The following is a 21,713-nucleotide window of genomic DNA, read 5'->3' on the forward strand; positions in this document are numbered from 1 at the left end:
TCATAGTGTTAGCTAATACCTCCATCTTTTCACATAATTATCATTTTGTTTTTGTGGTAACAAAACCTAAGATCTGGTCTCTTAGCAACTTTGAAATATGCAGTACAGCACTGTTAAGTTTAATCTCAATGCTATGCATGAGGCCTCCACAACTTACTCATTTTCTAACTCCAAGTTTGTAGCCTTTGACCAGCATCTCCCATATTGCCTCACAGCCCCTGGTAACTACCACTCTATTATCTATTTCTACAAGTATTCATCTGTTAACCAATACTTAGGTTGTTTCCATATCTTGGCTATTGCTGCAACAAATATGGACTACATATATTTCTTTGATATCCTGTTGTCATTTTCTTTGGGTATATAGCCACAGATAGGATTGCTGGGTCATGTGGTGGTTCTATTTTTTTTGAGAAACCTCTATAATGGCTGAACCGATTTACATTCTGATAAGAGCAATGAGATTTTCTTTTTAAAAAAAATTTTTTTTAATGTTTATTTATTTTTGAGACAGAGAGAGACAGAGCATGAACGGGGGAGGGTCAGAGAGAGGGAGACAAAGAATCTGAAACAGGCTCCAGGCTCCGAGCTGTCAGCACGGAGCCTGATGCGGTGCTCGAACTCACGGACTGTGAGATCGTGACCTGAGCTGCAGTCGGCCGCTCAACCGACTGAGCCACCCAGGCGCCCCGAGCAATGAGATTTTCTAAACATAATATTTTGTTAATTGACATTAATCCCAATGTAGAAAATGCAAATGCAAATAAAAATAACATAGATACATAGGAATTCAGATTTGATGAGAGATACGATAGAAGATATACAAGAGCTAATATATTTAATAAAATATTAAGAAAAAAGAAAACTTCGGAATATTAAGATAAAAATCTAATAGTCTTTTTCTTTGTTATTTATATAATTTTTATGAAATTACATAATATACTCGTATTTTCATTTATGTTCACCAATAACATTCTATATCGCTTTAGGGCCCACTTAGTAAAATGAGATCATTAGTATCTCTACTTTTTCATCACAAAATCTTCTTTCCACCTTCCAAATTTAGCAGTTAACGCTTTTACACTGCAGAGATTTAGACTATGGTGCTTAAGTTTTCATTGCTTCAACAGTGTCTATTTCGTGCTGCCCATTGTGCAAAGTATATAAAATGGGGAATGACAAAGTTTCACAAATATGAACCTTTAATGAGACTGTCAAGGATTCAAACCATTTTATATTTTTTCAACAGTTAAGTATTTGCATATTTCCCTATGTTTTCTATGGTTTTGATATGCTTCTGATTAATGGATTAAAACCAAATTACAGTTTAGTCCAGTGCTAAAATATTAAGTTTTGCATGATGAAATGTCTGCTTGAATTTTATACCCATTATCAGTATTGGAATTTAAGGGTTTCTTTAAAAAAAAAAAAAAATTAAAGTTGGGTTTTAAGAGGGAGAAACAGAGAGAGAGAAAGCAAACAAGGGAGGGGCAGAGAGAAAGGGAGATAGAGGATCTGAAGCAGGCTCCTAGCTGAGAGTTGAGATTCCAATGTGGGACTTGAACCCACGACTGTGAGATCATCTCCTGAGCCAAAGTTGGATGCATTAATTGACTGAGCCACCCAGGCACCCTATGGGAATTTAAGGGTTTCAAAATCAAACCTATTCTTTCAGATTAAAGTTGGTTATTATTAGAGATCCCTTGCATTCATATATCACATTGTTAATTATAATACTGACTATTGAGTAATTTGAAACTTAAAAAGGAAAAGGAAATCTAGCACCAACTTTATCTGCATATCTAGCAATATGATCTTATTATTATGTGGGAGAAAGTGATATTATACAGGTACTAATAACCTCAGTTCATGAATACATTCATTTGTTCATGAATAAAAAGGGGTGGGAGAGGTACACAAGATCACAGTGGTCTAACATTCAAAACACCTGCTGGGTCATGCCATGTACTTTTCTAAATAAGTTCAACATTAGGAAAGTTATAGAAGATTGGTTCTCCCAAAAACTTACTGCTGAGGCAGCTAACCATAATGAGCACAGAAATCTTCAGGGATATTAAGAGGAATTACTTATCCAGCTGATCAAATGCACCAGCATAAATGAAAGCTTAAAATCTAAATGGTAATTCCACATAAGATCAAAGAAAAAATTTTATCCAGAAAGATTTTAAATATATAAACTAACTTTGAGGCAGAACAACATTTCTAACGCTTTAAACAGAATAATTTTACAGAAAGAAAAATTACAGATGAATCCAGAATTTCAGAAAGGTTACAATGGAATCTTACCAGCGTCTATAGAAAATCATAGCCAAAAATTAAAAAAAAAAAAAAAAAGTGAAATAAAAAGAGAGAATACATCCTTGGTAGCCATGAAAAGAGAAAATTATGGAAAATGAAATAGTTTCCTACGGGGACTGACAAATGCACAATTTTGAATCCATGCTGTTTCCTAGATATTAAAACTAAATATAGTACGTGTGCTCTAGTGCACCAGAGATAATATATCACAGTGTGAAGTTTCAAGATGATTATGTGTATTCAGCTTTTTTTTTTTTTTTCTGGATATTGCTATGCCTTTGCTTTTCTCATTATCTGAGAGCACGAAAGGCTGTTTTTAGGAACTAGCAAAAAAAAAAAAAAAAAGTAAAGCAATCCAGGTGACACCATAATGAAATGTGCAGCAAAGTAAAAATCCCATATTGGAAAGCGGGCTGCTTTTCAGACCCAGTACTGATTATGTTGTCGGATGACTAAATACTCCAGGGTAGTTCACTCCAGCAGCGGGGGTGCAGTCCCAATCGCTCATGCGCCAGTTCAGCCATATGATATCATTTCTGCCTGATTTAAGACAACCTACTAACCCAAACCCTTACTCTGAGTTAAAGTAATACAGATATATCAGCAGGAAAGGGAAGTAAGGTATTACAGGTATATACATTTAAGGAAAAATGAATACCAAAGAATTACTTGGTGTGACGAAAATATTATGATACTGTGCTATGAATCCTTCAACTACCCCAAATAGCATTATGAAAATATTTAAAACTAAATATTTGTTTCCTCCATGACTTACAAAAGTAAAATGACAGAATTTTCTTTAAGCCAACTTAACAAGGGGAGATTAAAAAAAATGGTCCAGGTGTTTAATAATAATATAACCTATTATTTTTAGTAAACCTATTATTTTTAAGTAAAATGAATGCATAAAAGGCAATTTAGTAATGGAAATATGATGCTAATTAACTTTCAGATAACACACTTTTAAGCATAATTTTCTTACTCAGGCACACATACCGAAGCAGAAATTTTAGTTTTCCATGATCATGGACAGAAGCTTATGATTAATATGTTTTTCCTTTTCTCAGTCTTGTCCACGAGACAGAATTCAAGGCTCATGCTGAGACTATGCAATATTGTTCCCTGCAAGAACCGATTTTGTTCTGCCTCAGAGGCAATATGTTTTTATGCTTAATTTTGTCCTGGGTAACCACAATGCTTGTTTATGTCCTTAAAATGCCTTTTAAAGAAATTGATTTCCATGAATCATCAATAAATCATGCTTCCAAATCTAATTCTCTCAGTTATGAACTGAGGAAAAAATTTACATTTTCTTGCTCTATCACATGTTTATTAATCATGATTAAGCAGTAGCATTTAATCACGTGGGGGAGATATGCAAATATATCTCTCTTCATATTTCAGCATTACTTTAATTATATGCTTTTATTTAAAGTTTTGTCACTAGCATAGGATCAGTTTGGCTCTAAGTATAAAAAAATTACATTTACAGCATAACAAAATCATGAAGCTAATTTTTTTCTTTTGAACAAATAACAGAATAAAACAAAGCTGTTTCCAAAACAGTGGAAGAAAGGACCAGCTCCAGCAGCTGACAGGAGAAATAAAAATAAAATCCATTGTCCACCATTAATGGTTTACAACATTGTTATATTAATTTTCATAGTTCACAAAACAGTGGGGCACTAGAGAGATAATCTGTATGTCAGAGTAAATGATATAATAAAGTTGTCAAAATCTGCATTTTGAAGATAAAAAATTAGAGAGGTACCATGAAGTAAAGTTGCCCATGTCCAAGTCGAAAAAAATCATTAGATATTTAGATATTTAGCAATATTAAAAAAGGCAGAATGATGAATAATTTCTACATAAAAAGTTTCCTCCATTTAAAGGAAAGAAAAGAATATGAATATATAAGGAGTGAAAAAATAGAATGAAAAAAATAGAACAGCTATTTTGTTATTTTTAAAATGTGTTCAGTATTCATCTGAATATTAAATGCTTTCAAAGATATTTTACTGTTTTTCAAAAATGTATATGCTCATAAAAATCAAATATATAACCAGAGATGACTCATTTTTGAACATCCCACTAAACATTATTATTCCTTGTTTTCATAAAAATCAATAAACATATATATATTGATGTAATTAATCTGCCAAAAAATGATACATGATATTTTGTAAACTGTCTTTACAATTCATCAAATTTTCCATGGTCATTTTCCAACAGATATTTTCCTGCATCATTATTTATATTGTTTCAGTGACATTCAAAAGGATATGTTTATGTTTTTTCTTAGCAATATCCTACTGATGAGCAATGCATTTTCCCCAGTTTTGCTATTAAAAATACCTTAAAATAAAACAATTATTTAATATTTACTAAGGATTTGACTTTGACCTCATGACTGACTTCTATGGTCATGCTTTTAACCTTGTCATAACAAATAACAACGAGCTTTCCAAAATTTCAATTTCAAACATCACACTCACTGTCCACCATATTATGTTTCTAGCAAATGTTCTTCAGAATTCTGGCCACAATATTTTATCCCCACCAAAATTTAAAACCCATTGATCTACCTTCTTATGGTGTTCCACCCCAGGTATTACCTCCTTCCTGTGTTTTAATTCTACGAGCAATCAGCATGGAAACAGTGGCTTGCATTTGACTCTGCTTCCTTATGTACTTATACTTCCTTGGTAAATCTACTATTCTGGTTTAATGCAACTCTCTTGCTTTTCCAAGCCTCCATGCATGAAGCTGAACATGGCTGGAGGAAGACACAAACCCATTCTCACTTGTTTCAGTCGATAATCATGATAGAAACCATAAACAGATTCATCATACTGTCTGATATTACTCTTAGTCTATTTTCTTTCCTCTCATAGGCAACTTTCACACTTTTTTCTCCTTAAACCGTAAAAACCTCCTCTTGCCATCTATAGCTAAAACAGCAGAGTGCTCCCTTCATCTGGAAAATTGAAGCAATCAGAAAAGTTGTTCCACAAGCTTCTACCACATCAATACTTTAACTCATCAGTAGCCATGAACCCATCTTTTCTGCAATTACTGGGACCTTATTGTTTAAACTCTACCTTTAAACTAGATTCCTTCTCCTCTTCCCTACTCAAGGGCCTTGCTCCTACAATTTGATTTGCTCCCTCCTTTCTCTACAAAAAGCAAACAACGAAAAAAAACAACCAAAACAACCACCACTACATTGCCCAATTTCTCTTCCTGGCAATACAGTAAAATTCTTTACTTGCTATCTCCAATCTATAGTTGCTAACTCTGATTTTTCTTTCCCAATTCTCTTACCCCAGTCGAGTTTCTTCCTCACGACTATTTCTAAATCACTCTTGCCAAAGCTGCCGATGATCCTCAAGTTGCTAAATTCAGTAATTTCACAATGTTGCAGGAATTACTTTTTTGCTTTTATATTTTTATACATACATATATATACATATATATACATATATATATATGTATATATATTTTATCACAGCTTCCAGGATCCTAGTCAACTGACTTTTCTCCTTCCCTTTTGGAAACTCTTTCTCAGCGTATTTTTCAGTTTTTAGATTATCCCACTTTTTAAATGTCAAATGACCTAAACGTTAATGTTTTACCCAGTCTCTTTTCTATATATACTTATTCCACAGGTGATTTTAATCAGCATTATGGAATGAAACAATTCGCATGTTAATGACTCACATATGCATACCTTCAGGCCAGACCCCTCTCCTAAACTCTAAGTATTATATTTGACTACTTCAATGCCTAATACACACCACATATAAACACTGAGCTCTTAATATTCCAATCTCCCAATCTAACTCCTCCTAGAGTCATTGCATCTGAGTTAATGCCAACCACATGGTTCCAGTTGTTTAGACCAAAATAAAGGTCATCTTTCATCCTCTCTTTCATTCTCTACATCTAGTAAATCCAGATGACAATATCCTATAAAATATATCTGGAATTTCACCATTTTTATTCTGCACACTGTCTTCATCCTCCTCTAAAATACTTGAATCTCTCTTTTTAAATTTTTTTTAATGTTTATTTATTTTGAAGAAGAAAGAGAGTGAGCAGGGGGAGGGGCAGAGAGAGAGTGAGACAGAGAATCTGAAGTGGGCTCCAGGCTCTGACCAGACAGGACAGAGCCCAATGCCAGGCTCGAACTCAGGAGCCATGAGATTATGACCTGAGCCGAAGTCAAGCGCTTAACCAACTGGGCCATCCAGGCACCCCAAACTTGAATCTCTGACTACATTATTGCAGTAGGCTTTTACCCAGACTTCTGTCTTAGCTTCCTGATCCTTCTTGACATAGCTGCCAGAATTTTAATGTGTAACTCAAAAATGGAATCATGTTTTTATTTTCTTTACACACTCTCATGACCTTATATAACCCTTGTAGTAAAAAAAAAAAAAAAAAAAAAAAAAAGTAGTTATGAGACCCTACTTGGCCCAGGTCCTCATCACCACAACAATCTCCTCTCCTATTATTTCTATCCTTGTTCATTCTACTTCCACGATCCCAGCCTCCTTCTCACTGTTTCTTGAGAACACTGGGTATGCTCCATCTTAAGCAGCATGTCTTACAGATCTTTATTCAAAAATTCATATTCTCAGTTACATTTCCCACTGTTACTCTATCAAAAAATTCCACACATATCCCTAACTTATAGAATTATTCCTTCATGCTTCCTTTATCTTTATCCCTTGTCAATAATATAGTAATATATGTAGTGTATATGATTCCTATTTTTCCTGTGTGTATCTGACTTTACCATCTAGAATAACAACCCAGAAGAACATAGACTTTTTTCCTGTTTTGTTTACAACTGTTTCCTGAACTGTGGAAACAGTGCTAGACACATAGTGAATATGCAATTCAGTTTGAGTGAATAAATAGCTGTTTCCTGCATTAATTCCACTCTACTTTACATTAATTATTCTATAATATTAGCCCCAGAACTTATATCTCAGGTTTGTTAGAGGAGTTGGTAACAGATGTACTCTGGAAGGGTTATGTGGATGTTGAGAAATATAAATGTATAACAAATATAAAACCTTTACAAATTGGTGTTTTATGTTCTTGAAGCTTGAATGATGAGTCACTGAGGCAATAACCAACATTAAAATCAAACAATAGACATCACTGAACACTCTACAGAGATACCAACATCTGAAAATCCAGGAGAGAATCCACTGGGCCAGAAAAATTATAGACAGAATTTCTGAGCTAAAGAGATAAACACAGAAAAGTATGGTGGGAAAGTAGAAAGTATATGGTTGCATGAAATTATCTCTTAAATGCATTAATATTTTTATTTTCCAAGTAGGTCATGCTTCCTAGAGTTGGCCTGGTTAAATCATAAGGGAAATTATATACCGCATGGAACAGAGGAATCCTTACATCCTTATTAGAGGAATATGTTTATTTTAGTCTTTTAATAACTAGAACTTTTTTTTCACATTCAATTAAATATTTGATTAAGGAGAAGAGTCACACACATGCAAATGGAAAGTTCATTCTGTATATATAAAAGACATTTAAATGTATGCAGGGGAGAAATAAGTAATGAGGGATATAGTCTTCCTCTAAAGAGAGAAATGAAAATTTACTTCTTGATCTTTCCTTAGCACACATGTTGACAATGAAGAGAGAATAGTTCTACTTAAAATAGAATTCACTTTGGAACATAGAAGATTACTTAGTATATATTATAAAGTCCCTGGATGGCGGGACTCTTAAGACTTGATTCAATAGCAGTAGTATACTTTTGGTTTATGCAACAGGAGAATTCCTTGGATAAAACTATTTGATGAAGATTGATTTAACAAGAACCATTAAGTGAAGAAAAGACTGGAGATAGGAAAAGCAGAAAACGTGGTCATCAACACGTGAGACATGGGGAAATGCATACTGACTATAGTGTGAAACACAGAAAATGGACTGAGGGACAGGGAGAGGGAGGAATCAATTTGGCTTAGTAATTAGTTCATTATGGGACAAAAAGAGCTAGTAGTTACAGGTAACTTTAATTCTAAGTAACTTATCAAAACACAAGATACTTTGCTTTGTCTTGTTAAAGACACTATTAATAGTAACAATGTTAAAAATGAGATTATATGCAAATCACATTCACATACACATTTTTATCTCAAAATATTCCCTTGATTTAATTAGTTCCATGCTCCAATGTGTTTCCAATAGAATTTTTAAAGAAATAACAATTTTATCTAATGATATATATGTGCTTGAATTTTGTAGTTTCTCTGAAAGAGAATATAATTCTTCAAGATCATTCCCAAATGTATTGATTACATTTCCATATCTGATCAAATTGTAATAAGACATTTAGAAATTTAAGTGTCTTTTAAAGGAAAAAGTTTAAGTGAAAATTTGGTGTATTTCTGTTTCCTAGTGAATAGAATACCTAGAGTTGCTTTCTTTCATGTAAAAGATGCCCTTTTCTCAGCTGTAAGCCTCCTTCTCAATTAGTGATTAAAAAGTGTCTTAGGGAGCCATCATTGTCCCTACAAATCAAGTAACATAGCTTCTTATCCTTTTGAGACACGTTTTCTAATAAGTAACAAACCAAAATATTAAAGATATCACTTATTTTTTAAACTGTGTGTTTTATTTAGAATATAAAATCAGCCAATACAAACAATTCCCAGTCAATATCTAAAATAACCAGAATGGATTTCCTTTCAATGTTAATGGCATTATACACACCTGACAGTCTGACAGTTTCTGAGAACGTATCTTCAGTAAAAATATGAGTGTTGCTTTTGAGATAAGGATGCTTACATAATGTGCAAAATATGTAAAATGCATTATTTCACTAGTGTTTACTAATCTATTGTTTAATTTCCCATACATCAGGGCACAGATTAAGTTTCTTCTTATACAATACCTTTTGTGCTTCATGGCTCCTCAACCTAAAACTATCTTCTCGGGGCGCCTGGGTGGCGCAGTCGGTTAAGCGTTCGACTTCAGCCAGGTCACGATCTCGCGGTCCGTGAGTTCGAGCCCCGCGTCAGGCTCTGGGCTGATGGCTCGGAGCCTGGAGCCTGTTTCCGATTCTGTGTCTCCCTCTCTCTCTGCCCCTCCCCGTTCATGCTCTGTCTCTCTCTGTCCCAAAAATAAATAAAAAACGTTGAAAAAAAAATTAAAAAAAAAAAAAAAAAAAAAACTATCTTCTCTAGGAACTTGGCATGACCCATTCCTTTCAGTGTTCCAGGTTAAATGTCACATCCCTAGAGAGGTCACAATCATCCACACTATTTAAACTTCTCAAACTCACACGTGTTATCAAATCACACGTTCAGATATTTTATAAAATGAATTATAATACATATTTATATGTGTTTATATTCCCATTCTTATTATTTTTCTTCATTAGTAAAACATTTTTCCCCTTGAAGGCACACATACACAAATGCTCAACCCATTAACCCATTATCTTAGGCTCTACCTCCAAGGTATTTAAATATTGTTACTGAAAGCCAAAAATGTGAGTAATACTGAATTTCACAGCAATTTAGTATTCTACTTTGGTCATTTTAAGTGAAATATCACTTTCACTTACAATAAAAAATCCCGTATGTTCCTATTTTAATGTAAAATTTCTAATGCATTGATTTGTTTCCCCTCTTTGGCGCAGTGGGCTTTGCCTTAATTTTTCTGCTCCTAGAGTAGATTACAAACTAAACATAACCAACTGCTCTATAAAGACTTCATTTCAAACATTTCAAACATTTCAAACTTTATTTCATACAGAATAATTTCCTCTAGGTTCCTCCATTTTGTCACACATGGGAAGATTCTTTTATTTTTTAAGGCTGGCTCTTATTCTATGTATCACATTGTTTTTATCCATTTACTCATCAGGGGACATTTATTTAGTTCCCATATTTTGGCTATTATGAATAATGCTGTAATAAATATGGGAGTGTAGATATCTCTTCAAGGTCTTGATTTCAATTATTTTGGATATATGCCCAGAAGTGGGATTGCTAGATCGTATGCTAGTTGTATCTTTAATTCTTTGAGAAACTTCCAAACTGGTTTCCATAGAGGCTGCGCTATTTTACATTCCTAACAGTGGGTTTCCAATTTCTCCCCATCCTTGCCAAAACTTATTATCTCATTGTTTTGTTGTTGTGGTTTTTTGTTTGTTTGTTTATTTTTTGATCATCGCCAGTCTCACAAGTATGAAATAATATCTCATTGTGCTTTTGGTTTGAATTTCCCTGATGATTAGTGATGTTGAATATCTTTTCATATATCTTTGGCTATTTGTTTTTCTCTGGAGAAATATTTATTCAAGTCCTCTGCCCATTTCAAAGCAATCTTGAGAAAAAACAAAGCTGGAAGTATCATATTTATGATTTCAAAATATATTGCAATACTGCAATAATTAAAACAGCATTATTCTGACATAAAAATAGATCTATGGAACAGAACAGATAGCTCAGAAACACACCCACTCATACACAGTCAACTGATCCTCAACAAGGTTTTCAAAAATACACAAAGTCAAAAAGGATGGTCTCTTCAACAAATGATTGTGGGAAAACTAGATTATCTACATGCAAAGAAATTAAGGTGGACCCTTATCTTATAAAATACCCACAAATGGTTTAAAGATTTAAACATTAGTCCTGAAACTATAAAATTCCTGGAAGAAACAGGAAAAAACTTTCAAGACCATGGTCCCAATGATGATATCTTGGATACGATACCAAAAGCACAAGCAACAAGAGCAAAAATAAACAAGTGGTCAAAGGAAATAATCAACAGAGTGAAAAGCAACTTACAAAATAGGAGAATATATATGCAAACAACATATCTGATAAAAATTCAATGCACAAAATATAAAAGGAACTCCTACAACTCAACAGCTAAAACTCCACCTCTTGATAACAGGAATTTTAAGGTTATCTCTGGTCATTTCAAAACCATCACACATATATTTTCACATATATTCAGATACATATTCACATGCTATGCAATTTGGGCCAAATTTTCCTAGATTACATTATTCTTCTGATGGTTTCTGGCACTAATAGTATTTATTTCTGAATTCCCTGACTGAGGACAAGAAAAAGATGGGAGATAATGTAGGATGCCCATTTTTATAAGTATATCACATACATATTCATTCTAACATACAACTTAATCTTAAACTAGGTCTTAATCTTAAACTCATAGGAAAGTAATGAATGAAAACCTTCCTATCAAAATGATAGAATATGTTTGATGACACAATGCACTCAGAAAAAGTTACTTAATATTTTATAATACTTTATCTGGAGAATAAACTTACATGTATCTTTCACTGATTGCTCAGGGTTTTTTTTTGGAACTGCAATGTTGTTACCTTGTTTTTCAATTTTTTTTTTTTTAATGTTTATTTACTTTAAAGAGAGAGAGAGAGAGCTGAGCTCTTTCTGGGGAGGGGCAGAAAAAGAGGGAAACAGAAGCAGGTTTCAGGCTCCTGGCTGTCAACACAGAGCCTGATGTGGGGCTCAAATTCACGAATCGTGAGATCATGACCTGAGCCGAAGTCGGAAGCTTAATCGACTGAGCCACCCAGGCACCGCTGTTGCTACCCTTCAAAAATAATTTTAAACAGTAGAATAATAACACACTTTAGCATTTTTTAATTTTCTATTTTTAAATAGAAAACAAACACAAAACAGATCTAACAAAATTTCACAGAAACTTCACAGATATACTTTGATATATACTTCCCTCAAAATTGAGACAATGCTATGTCTAAGAAATACAAAATTTCTACATATGACAAAGGCTTTGACCCTCCAGGTTGACCACATAAAGGGATTAAGGTCTGCATCATCCTAGCCTCAGTTCTGCTGGAATTAATTCTGCTGACATTAAATGAATTTGCACTACCAGGGCTTGAGCAGTGACATCTGCCCTGTTTGGTTTACAGCAAGTTTTTCATGTCCTTTGTCACATTAAGTTGCTCCTCAGTTTTTAAGTTTAATCATCTGCATTTCCCTTGGAAATGTGATAATTTACCTTGGAAATGTGAGGAAATAATTATAATCATTTGGTTCTTTCACATTTTTCTTTCTTCCAGAAAGGTGCCATATATGAGGAAATACCCTAAGGCATTGTTCATAAAACGTAACTACTGGGAAAGTGGCATGTTAGATAAAGGGTAAAGCTGAATGCTTTTTTTCATTTATTTGTTATCTCCAGCTTTTCTTAATTTAAATACCTTAAATATTTTGTAGTATTAGTCTGTCTCAGGAACTAACATTTTTAACTGAATTTCATTGTCTTTATTTTCTTCTTGAACATAATTTTGAAATACTATAATACTACACTATGATTTCTATACTGCTAAAATAATGTAACAAAAAGGTGTCTGATTTTATAATTGTAAGTTGCATGTGTTCATTTTTAAGTAACATACTAAATTTTGATTTTTAATCATTTTTTTAAACTTTTTAACGTTTTATTTTTTGAGAGACAGAGCATGAGCAGGGGAGGGGCAGAGAGAGACACTGAATCAGAAGCAGGCTCCAGGCTCTGAGCTGTCAGCACAGGGCCTGATGTGGGGCTTGAACCCACAAATGCAAGATCATGACCTGAGTCGAAGTCAGATGCTCAACCGACTGAGTCACCCAGGTGACCCTTCAATTATTTTTTAATGCTGCTAAGTCAACACTGAGTCTTCCTTTTAATACCACTCTCAATATAAGAAAATATTAATTTAATAGCAAATCCAACTTGAGTACTTCAGTTGGTCTGAACTTTTCAACTTGTTCTTTCTAGAGTCTATGATTTCCTCTTTATTAAGAATCACTCATCAAAAAAATATTGAAAGAGGAAGGAAGGAAGGAAGGAAGGAAGGAAGGAAGGAAGGAAGGAAGAAACATTTGCCACCCTGAAATGGATTGGCTTCATTTGAAGGCTCAAAGTGAAAAATACTTAGTAGCTTTGGGGCATGGTGTCCCCAACATCACTTCTGAATGAAGTGCAACTTCTGTTTCCTGACTTCTAAATTAAAAAAATAAATTAAAAAATAAGTTTTGTTTTGTTTTATTTTGTTTTTTACTTATCCCCACCCCCAAATTAATAATGACTGACCTGAAAGCAATGTCATTACTGCATCCTACAAACTTTACCACTTATAGGGTTTTTGTTTTCTATTTAGAAATTGAAATATGAGTTGCATACTGACATCCAAATAAAACAATTAACTGAACTCTCATCAACTCAGGGTGATATTAGAGTAAGTCTCAGCATCTTGAACTATAATGGTAGGAAGGTGACATGAAATATTTTAACTGATAACAGAAAGTTGTTTCTAACTTATTTGAATACATAAATTGCTTTGAGTGGTGAGCAGTAAAGAAATTGCAGTTTGTCATGTTACTTTCCCAACATTTTAAATATTAACTGGTCTCATAAACTTTGTGTAGGAAATAATATATACTCCTTCTCTAATAAAACAAATTTGCAAGTCAATATAATTCCAACATTTTCAGAAGTTGAAGATTTATCTTAGTAGAGAATCAATTTTAGAAAAAATTACAAGATTTTTTTTTCTCATTAAATGCATGACTCATTAGTAAGGCAACATGAATTTAGGAACATTTCCTTCCCTAGAAATAATATGTAACACTTATTTTGGGGATGTTGTGCATACTTGTAGAAACTGTACTGTGCATAATTACACTGGGCATGCATATAAATTTTATAAATTTAATTTTAATTATCCTGTCAGCACTGTAAATTAATCAATGTTACCTCAATTTTTTATTGATGAAATTCATGTCCAGAGTAAAAATACAACACCATCCTCTGAACCACCTTCAAGCTAAGGGCAAGTCTCTAGAGAAGGGCAAAGCTGTAAACCATTAGCCCACAAGCAATGTAGCGGTAGGACAGGGACAATGGCATGCTACTGATGGCATTATTTGGGAGGGAAACCAAAAGTCTTTACAAGGGGAGGAGAGAAAGCCACATTCAGTCTGTCATCCCTTCTGTAATCAGGCAATATATCCACTCAACCAAGATTTATTGAGAACCAACTATGGGTCAGCTACTATACTAGAAACTATGGATATACAGACTAAGAAATATAGTTTCTGCCCTGAGGATTCTTCAGTGCAGTTGAGAAGTTTAGAGTACACAAATAATTACAACAAATTACAACAGTGAACTGAAATACTAAAGTAGAGGAATCTACAGATTTCTCTGGGGGCACAGACAATGTGGAAATTTCATCTTCCAATAGGTACATTTTCTCAGATCCTAATCCTTTAGTTTTCTAATTTCCTCCACTAACCTTTAACTTGTGTCTTTACATATTTTAGCTGTCTAAATAAAGGACCATCTCCTCTTTGCACATTGAATCAACATCTCTTTTAATTACAATAGAGTAGAGAACCACAAACTTATCTCTTGAACACAATGCATGCATGGCTTAAAAAGAGGGTTCATTTTTTTCCTTAATTACCAGAAATTTTAATGCCTTTTCTAAAATATATCCCAATGTTCTTCTTCTGAATCCTTTTGAGAATATTTTAAAGGTAGCTATCTATGTTTTAATGAAACATTAAGAATTTATACATTTTATTTTCCAATAAAAAAAGATGGCATATTAGTCTATGCCCCAAAGCCAAATATCAGTTAAAATACCTTAATTGCTGCGATAACAAGTAATATAGTGACTAATTTGTTTCTGTATCAAATCATTTAGTGTGGGTGCATACAATTTTAGAAATAACCACACTTTTGTACACAATTGACTGTGCTCTCTTACCGTATTTCAAGTGATTACTTATGATTGTACATAAATGAATCAATGAGTTTGGTAGACTAAGTGACATACGGCAGCCCCAAACTATTCATATCATCCCTGATGTTTGTTCTGAATAGAAGATTTTGGAAATTAGAAGTTGGCAGTAAAATAAATATGAGGAATCATTTAAAGTAGTCCAGGCATCTCTTACATCTCACAGTGCATATTTTGACACTTGCTGGAACCTTTAACCTTTGTTTACAAGACATTATTTAAACTGAATTTAACATGGAACATTTTTTGACAAAATGTCTAATTAAATATTCTTCAGAATCAGTGATCATGGGATACTTTTTGGGATAGGTTATTCTAAAACAATTTTACTTTGTTTACTGTTTTCTATCCCCTAGTAATTTCTATTTAAAACACATAATCAGTACCAGAAAATATAACCAGGAATCCAATCCAATCATCTATAGCATCCATGTTCTTTAAGTAAAAGCATAGTTTTTCATCTTAGTTTTTCATATTAGTTGAGATACTACACAATGCAACCACAGTGCTAGCTGTGGGAATATATAAATATCGGTGAGAAACCTAGTCAATGAACCAAATCTAGTCACACCAATTTGTTCGCTTTGTCTTCAGTTGCTCAACAGCAGGACTCAGTAGTTGCAATAGACACCGTATGGCCCACAAAGTCAAAAATATTTACTACCAAACCCTTCAGAAAAAAGTCTGTTGATACCAGATCGTGAATATTTAGGCATGGCTTCTATCTTCAGGATGGTTAACATCTAATGAGTTTTCTCTAATAAACCCTGAGAGGTGGCTTTCTTTCCATAATTTTGAGATTTACGAATAAATAGATAGATAGATACATAGATTTTTAGTTAGAAATTGCATCATAGATAGTTATAGATACATATTTCTCATTCATGATTCATGTTGATGTATACTCAGGCTGATATATACCTGGAGGTGTGTATTTTTAATGTATCAACAGATATTTCTAAACTCCTTTTGACAGTTCCAAATCAAAATGCTAACTAATGCCACATCTGTTACCTCTCAATCATTCTTAGATTTCAAGCTGTGTAATATTGATGAATAAAATATACGACCTTAAAACCATATCTACTTTGGGCCAATACCACCCAACCCTACTGCTGCTGTTACATTTTTCTTTAAACATTTTATTTTATTTATGTATTTGTGTATTTATGTATGTGTTTATTGAGAAAGAGTGTGTATGCGTTAGAGCAGGGGAAGGACAGAGGGTGAGAGAGGGAGAGGAAGAAGGGAGGGAGAGAATCCCAATCAGGTTCCACACTCAGCATGGAACCCAATACAGAGCTTGATCCCACAACCATGGGATTATGACCTGAGCAGAAATAGAGTCCAATGCTCGACCAAGTGAGCCACCCAAGCACCCCTTTTTCTTCTTTAAAAGCATATTCCCCAGATTAAATTATGAAAATATTTAGAGCAAGGACTGTGTTGTATTTTTGAATTTTTATTGTGTAGTATAATCATAAAGACTCCATGAATACTTTTAGATAAATTAATGGATTTGTGACAGATTCATTAGCTATGGATTAGTAACTAAAACTATTAACTTGGTTGGTATAAATTGAAATAATCTAGATGTGAAAGATTTGATATTATATTAATGCCCTCAGCCATTCATTTACTTTTCAGTCAAATGTATGGCAATCACTTTTGCATTATGTATCTAAAAACTGTAAGTCACTGCTAAACTTTGAAAAGATGAGAGAATTTTGCTGAAATGTAAACATTTTGCTTTGCCATATGTTTGCTAGTTGTGTTAATAGATTCAAATTAAACATTTAAAAACATCTGAATAAATTCCCTTCCTTTTTTTCCACTGACAGTTCCAAAAAAAACCAAAAATTAACTACGTTAACATAATAAAAACGTGTTAAAATGAATTACTGGAATCAGAAAAATTCACTGACATCTATACTAAGGAAATAGCCAATCCTCCAAAAAAGAAAACTTTGAAATGAAAATTGAATTTTTCTTTCAAACATCTAGTTTCAAATGTCCAAAGGAGACAAAGAATCTTATAAAACAATGGTAATTTAAGGAATGTGTTATTAACACGGTAATATATACTTTATATTATTCTCTATGCTACATTACAAAACAAAATAGAATATAGTTAAATAAAAATTTAGACTTTCAGATTTTAGATATTATAAAATACAATAATCAGGCATCTAGTTCTTATTTTTTAATTAAAATACTCACTATTACATAATTAAAATTGAGCTACATAAGGAAAACAAATGATACTAGATTCCCAAATCAAAAATATTCACAAGGGACACATTAGAAAGTTTCCTGAATACTAGGACAATTTTTTCCTAATACTTAAAGTTATTAATATAAAAAGGACATTTAAGCACCAGGACTATAGAATGTGTGTTGTTTCTAAGTGTTATCCCAAAACTGGGTATCCGGTATCCTGAAAATATATCTGGACATTATTCTCCATCCAGGAAATTTTAACTTACCTATCAATTTTTTTAAGACCTTACATAGGGCAATAATCTGTCTAGGAATTACTATATTGTGTAATTGACTTCTCTTGTTGAAATGTCATGATCTTTGAAGGTTAATTTTGTGCTGTGTCAGACACACGGTTAGGTATAGTAAACAGATCCAAAGGTAAACAATATTGTTATTGCCTCAAAGAAGCTCATCATAAATTGGGGATGAAACAATATATAAACAACATTATGGAAATATTTACTTAATGCTATATAACATCCTTTTCCTCTGTATCACTATCAAAAATAACTCTCCACATAATCTTTATCAAATTCTATACTGTAATATTCCTTACTACTTATTTCAACTCTAAATTAACATCAGTATAATTGTCTTCCTTGCAAGACTCTTCATTATGGCCTTTTGCATTGCCACTACTTAAAATAAGGACAAAGGGGCGCCTGGATGGCTCAGTCAGTTGAGCATCTCACTTGATTTCAGCTCAGGTCATGATCTCACAATGAGTTTGAGCCCCACATTGGGCTCTGAGCTGACAGTCCATTAGCCTGCTTGGGATTCTCTCTCTCCTCTTCTCTCTGCCTCCCTCTCTCTCTCTCTCTCAAGTTAAATAAATAAATTAAAAAAAAAAAAAAAAAAGGGACAAAGTATATTTTGCTCATTGATGTAGTCATCATCAATGCCCAGCATAATAGTAAGAATTCTGTCCAAGAATTAAATCTCTGAGATACTAAGTCATCTTCATGCAAATAATTTATATCCCTTTTCTCACTTCATGTCCAAATTCCCACTTGCATCTTTGCAAATATAATTAACTTTAACATTACAACTCTATTTAATATCTCACATTCTTTTATGATTGTTGCCATATCTTTTATCTCTACATAAATTATGAATTCATCAGTGTGTGGCATATATCATTGATTATTTCGGCGTTACTGTTATTGATGAGAAGTCAACAATAACTCTTACCATTGTTCACATGTACAAAACATTTTTAGCTGTTGTTTTTTTCCCCCCCTTCTGGTGGTTTTTAAGATTTTAATTAATTTTCTACAGTTTTGACTACTTTCCTCAATATTCTTATGATCATATTTATACCATTTGTGGTTTGTTCAGCTACTGTAATCTAAATGTAAGGTTTTAGCTTTTTATTTTCCAAAAAGTTTTCTCTGTCCCAATGTGTTATTTTTGGTATTGTCTCACTCAGGTCCCTCAAACTGTTCATTTTTCTTCAATCATTATCCTTATGTTCCTCAAATTGATAATTGCTACAGATCTGTCTTCAATCTACTGCTCTTTTTTCTGCCATCTATAATTTTAGTTAATTCCAGAATTTATTGTCTGTTCATTATTATTGTCTCTGCTTATGTGATGAGATTAGCATTTATAATTAATTCAGATCTTTTTCCTTTAATTATTTATAATGGATGCTTTAAATCTGTATTTGCTTAGTCTAACTTCTACACCATTTCAGGTTTGTTTTTTATTGACTGCTTTCCCACAACTATGGATTACACATATATTTCTGTTCCTTTGTATGATCATTGATGGGGGTGGGGTAAGCAACAGCTTTATTGAGTTAATTAACATACCATATAATTAAACCATTTATTTAAAGTTAACAACACAGGGGCACCTGGGTGGCTCAGCTGGCTAAGTGTCTGACTTCAGCTCAGGTCATGATTTCACAGTTTGTAAATTTGAGCCCCACGTCCGGCCCTGTGCTGACCAGAGCCTGGAGCCTGCTTGGATTCTGTCTCATTCTCTCTGCCCCTCCCCCACATGTGCTCTGTCTCTCAAAAATAAATAAATTAAAAAAATAAATAAAGCTAACACAAATTGTTTTTATTATATCCACAGAGTCATGCCATCACCGTAATCACTTTATTTTCATCACCCCCAAAAGAAACCGTGGACCCTTTAGCAGTCAGTCTGTTTTCCTTCACTACTCCAATTTTATTCTCTATAGATTTTCCTATTCTACACATTTAATAAAAATAAAACCATACATGACCTCTTATGACTGGATTTTTTCATTCAGCCTAATGTTTTTAAGGTTCATCCATGTTGTAATATATATCAATACTTCAATTTTTTTTTTTTTGGTGTCCAAAAAAAGGAGATATTACTTATTTTGCCAACTGAAGTTATTAAATATGCCCAAACCCCTACTATATAAATCTTAATTTTATAAAGACATTGTAACAGACACACACACACACACACAAAGTTAGGACATAATCCGTAATAAAGGGTTTCTAAAATTTTCTTAAATTAGGTTCCATGAAAAACAGCATTTTTTACTGTGGGCCATTACAAAATTCCCGTGACACGTGGTCATTCAGACCCTGTGGGGTCCCCCTTTCCTCATCTGTAAAAGCCAAATTGGACTAGATAACTCATCCATTTCTCTATTCAAAAATAATAAAATAAATAAAATAAAATAAAACTCAGCCATTTTCCCATTCAAAAAATAAAATAAAAATTATACATACACACGCACAGCATTATGGCTCTAAACGAATCTCTCATTTTATAGTCCATTATCAGTAAATTCCTATCTACTAGTTGTATTAATCCCAGACAGTGGACGAGGCTAGGGTTGCAAAACAAAGTTCAAGACCAAAGACTGTATGGAGGTGGAGGGCTCGTGGGTGTGAGAGGGACTGGTCTTTGTGTTTTAGGGTCTGGCTTCACAAAAAGAGGTGGCATTTGCGAGGGGTCGGCCTGGCAGGGCAAGTGGGGGGCAAGGCTAACCCTCAGACCAGGCAGCTGCAGGGGGTCATGGGCTAAGGGTGGGGGATTTTACCTGCGAGATGAGCTGCTGTCTGGGCGTTTCCGGAGACAACCGAAGGGAGCCCCATCTGTTCGCGTGGAGGATCAGGGAGGCCAGCCCCGAGAGGAGACTTCAGCAAAAGTCTCAGCTGAAGGGTGCCCCACCGCAGGGAGGAGCCGGACTGCAGGCTGTTTTGAGGCAGAAATATTTGCAAAGGCACCCTTAACGCCCCACAGACTCCATGGAATAACTGACTTTCTTTCCTTGGAGCTGTGACACCTCTCCTCACCGCCACTCTGGCCGTCACACCTCCTCTGTCTCACCCGCTCAGGGCAGGGAGCATCACCGTAGCTCAAAACTGGGTCTGAGAAGACCTTTCCCGCCAGCACAACTGCGTTTGCAAACAGACGCTCGCCTGAGATCCCGCGAGATCTCTCCGCTCTGTTCCTTAGGCAGGAAATGCGCAAGCGCAAAACTCGGCGGTCTTTTCCTTTTCGCGAATGAGGCTTCGTTTCACAGGTACTGGATATTTTCTTTATTCATCGGTTTATGGACAGTTGGATTGTTTCCACTTGCTGATGGTTAATCGTGATTATTATATTTACGAGCCTTCATATGGAAGTTTCTGTGAACTTATGTTTTTATTTCCTTGGGTAGATTCCTAGGAGTACTATTGCTAGGTCATGTTAACTTCGTGTTTAATTTTTGAGGGACTGCCTATCTGTTTGTCAAAGGGACTGCATATTGTACATTCCTATCAGCAATGTATGAGGGTTTCAGTTTCTCCACATCTTTACTTGTTATCTGCCTTTTTTTTTTTTTTTTATCATAGCCATCCTAGTGGGTGTGAAGTTGTATTTCATTGTGGCTTTGGTTTGCATTTGCTGGGTAATGATTTTGAGCATCTTTTCTTGTTCTCATTGGCTTTTTGTATATCTGTTTTTGAGAAATATCTATTCAGAACCTTTGTTCATTTTTTAAAGGAGTGTTTTGTCTTTTTATTAAGTTGTAAGAGTTCTTTATATATTCTGAATACCCAGTTTCTTTTTTTAAATATTTATTTATTTTTGAGAGAGAGAGAGCGAGAGAGCGGGAGCAAGCAGGGGGAGGGGCAGCAAGAGAGAGGGAGACACAAAATCCGAAGTAGGCTCCAGGCTCTGAGCTGTCAGCACAGAACCCAAGGAGGATGGGGTGCTTGAATTCACGGACCAGAAAATCATGACATAAGCAGAAGTCGGACCCAACCAGGCACCCCCTGAATACAAGTTTCTT

At 34.2% G+C, this 21,713-nt stretch overlaps 1 long non-coding RNA gene across 1 annotated transcript in view; it reads right to left on the bottom strand.

The window, feature by feature from the left end:
• Positions 1 to 20,814, bottom strand: part of LOC132685760 (uncharacterized) — a 70,888-nt gene extending 50,074 nt beyond the window's left edge. Inside the window, exon 1 of the long non-coding RNA XR_009613308.2 lies at positions 20,475 to 20,814. This is a non-coding gene — a long non-coding RNA (uncharacterized LOC132685760). The remainder of the gene's footprint in view (positions 1 to 20,474) is intronic.
• Positions 20,815 to 21,713: the final 899 nt, after the last annotated feature.

Source organism: Panthera onca, chromosome F1 (assembly GCF_046562875.1).
Source record: "Panthera onca isolate mPanOnc1 chromosome F1, mPanOnc1 haplotype 2, whole genome shotgun sequence".
NCBI classification, from domain to species: Eukaryota; Metazoa; Chordata; class Mammalia; order Carnivora; family Felidae; genus Panthera; species Panthera onca.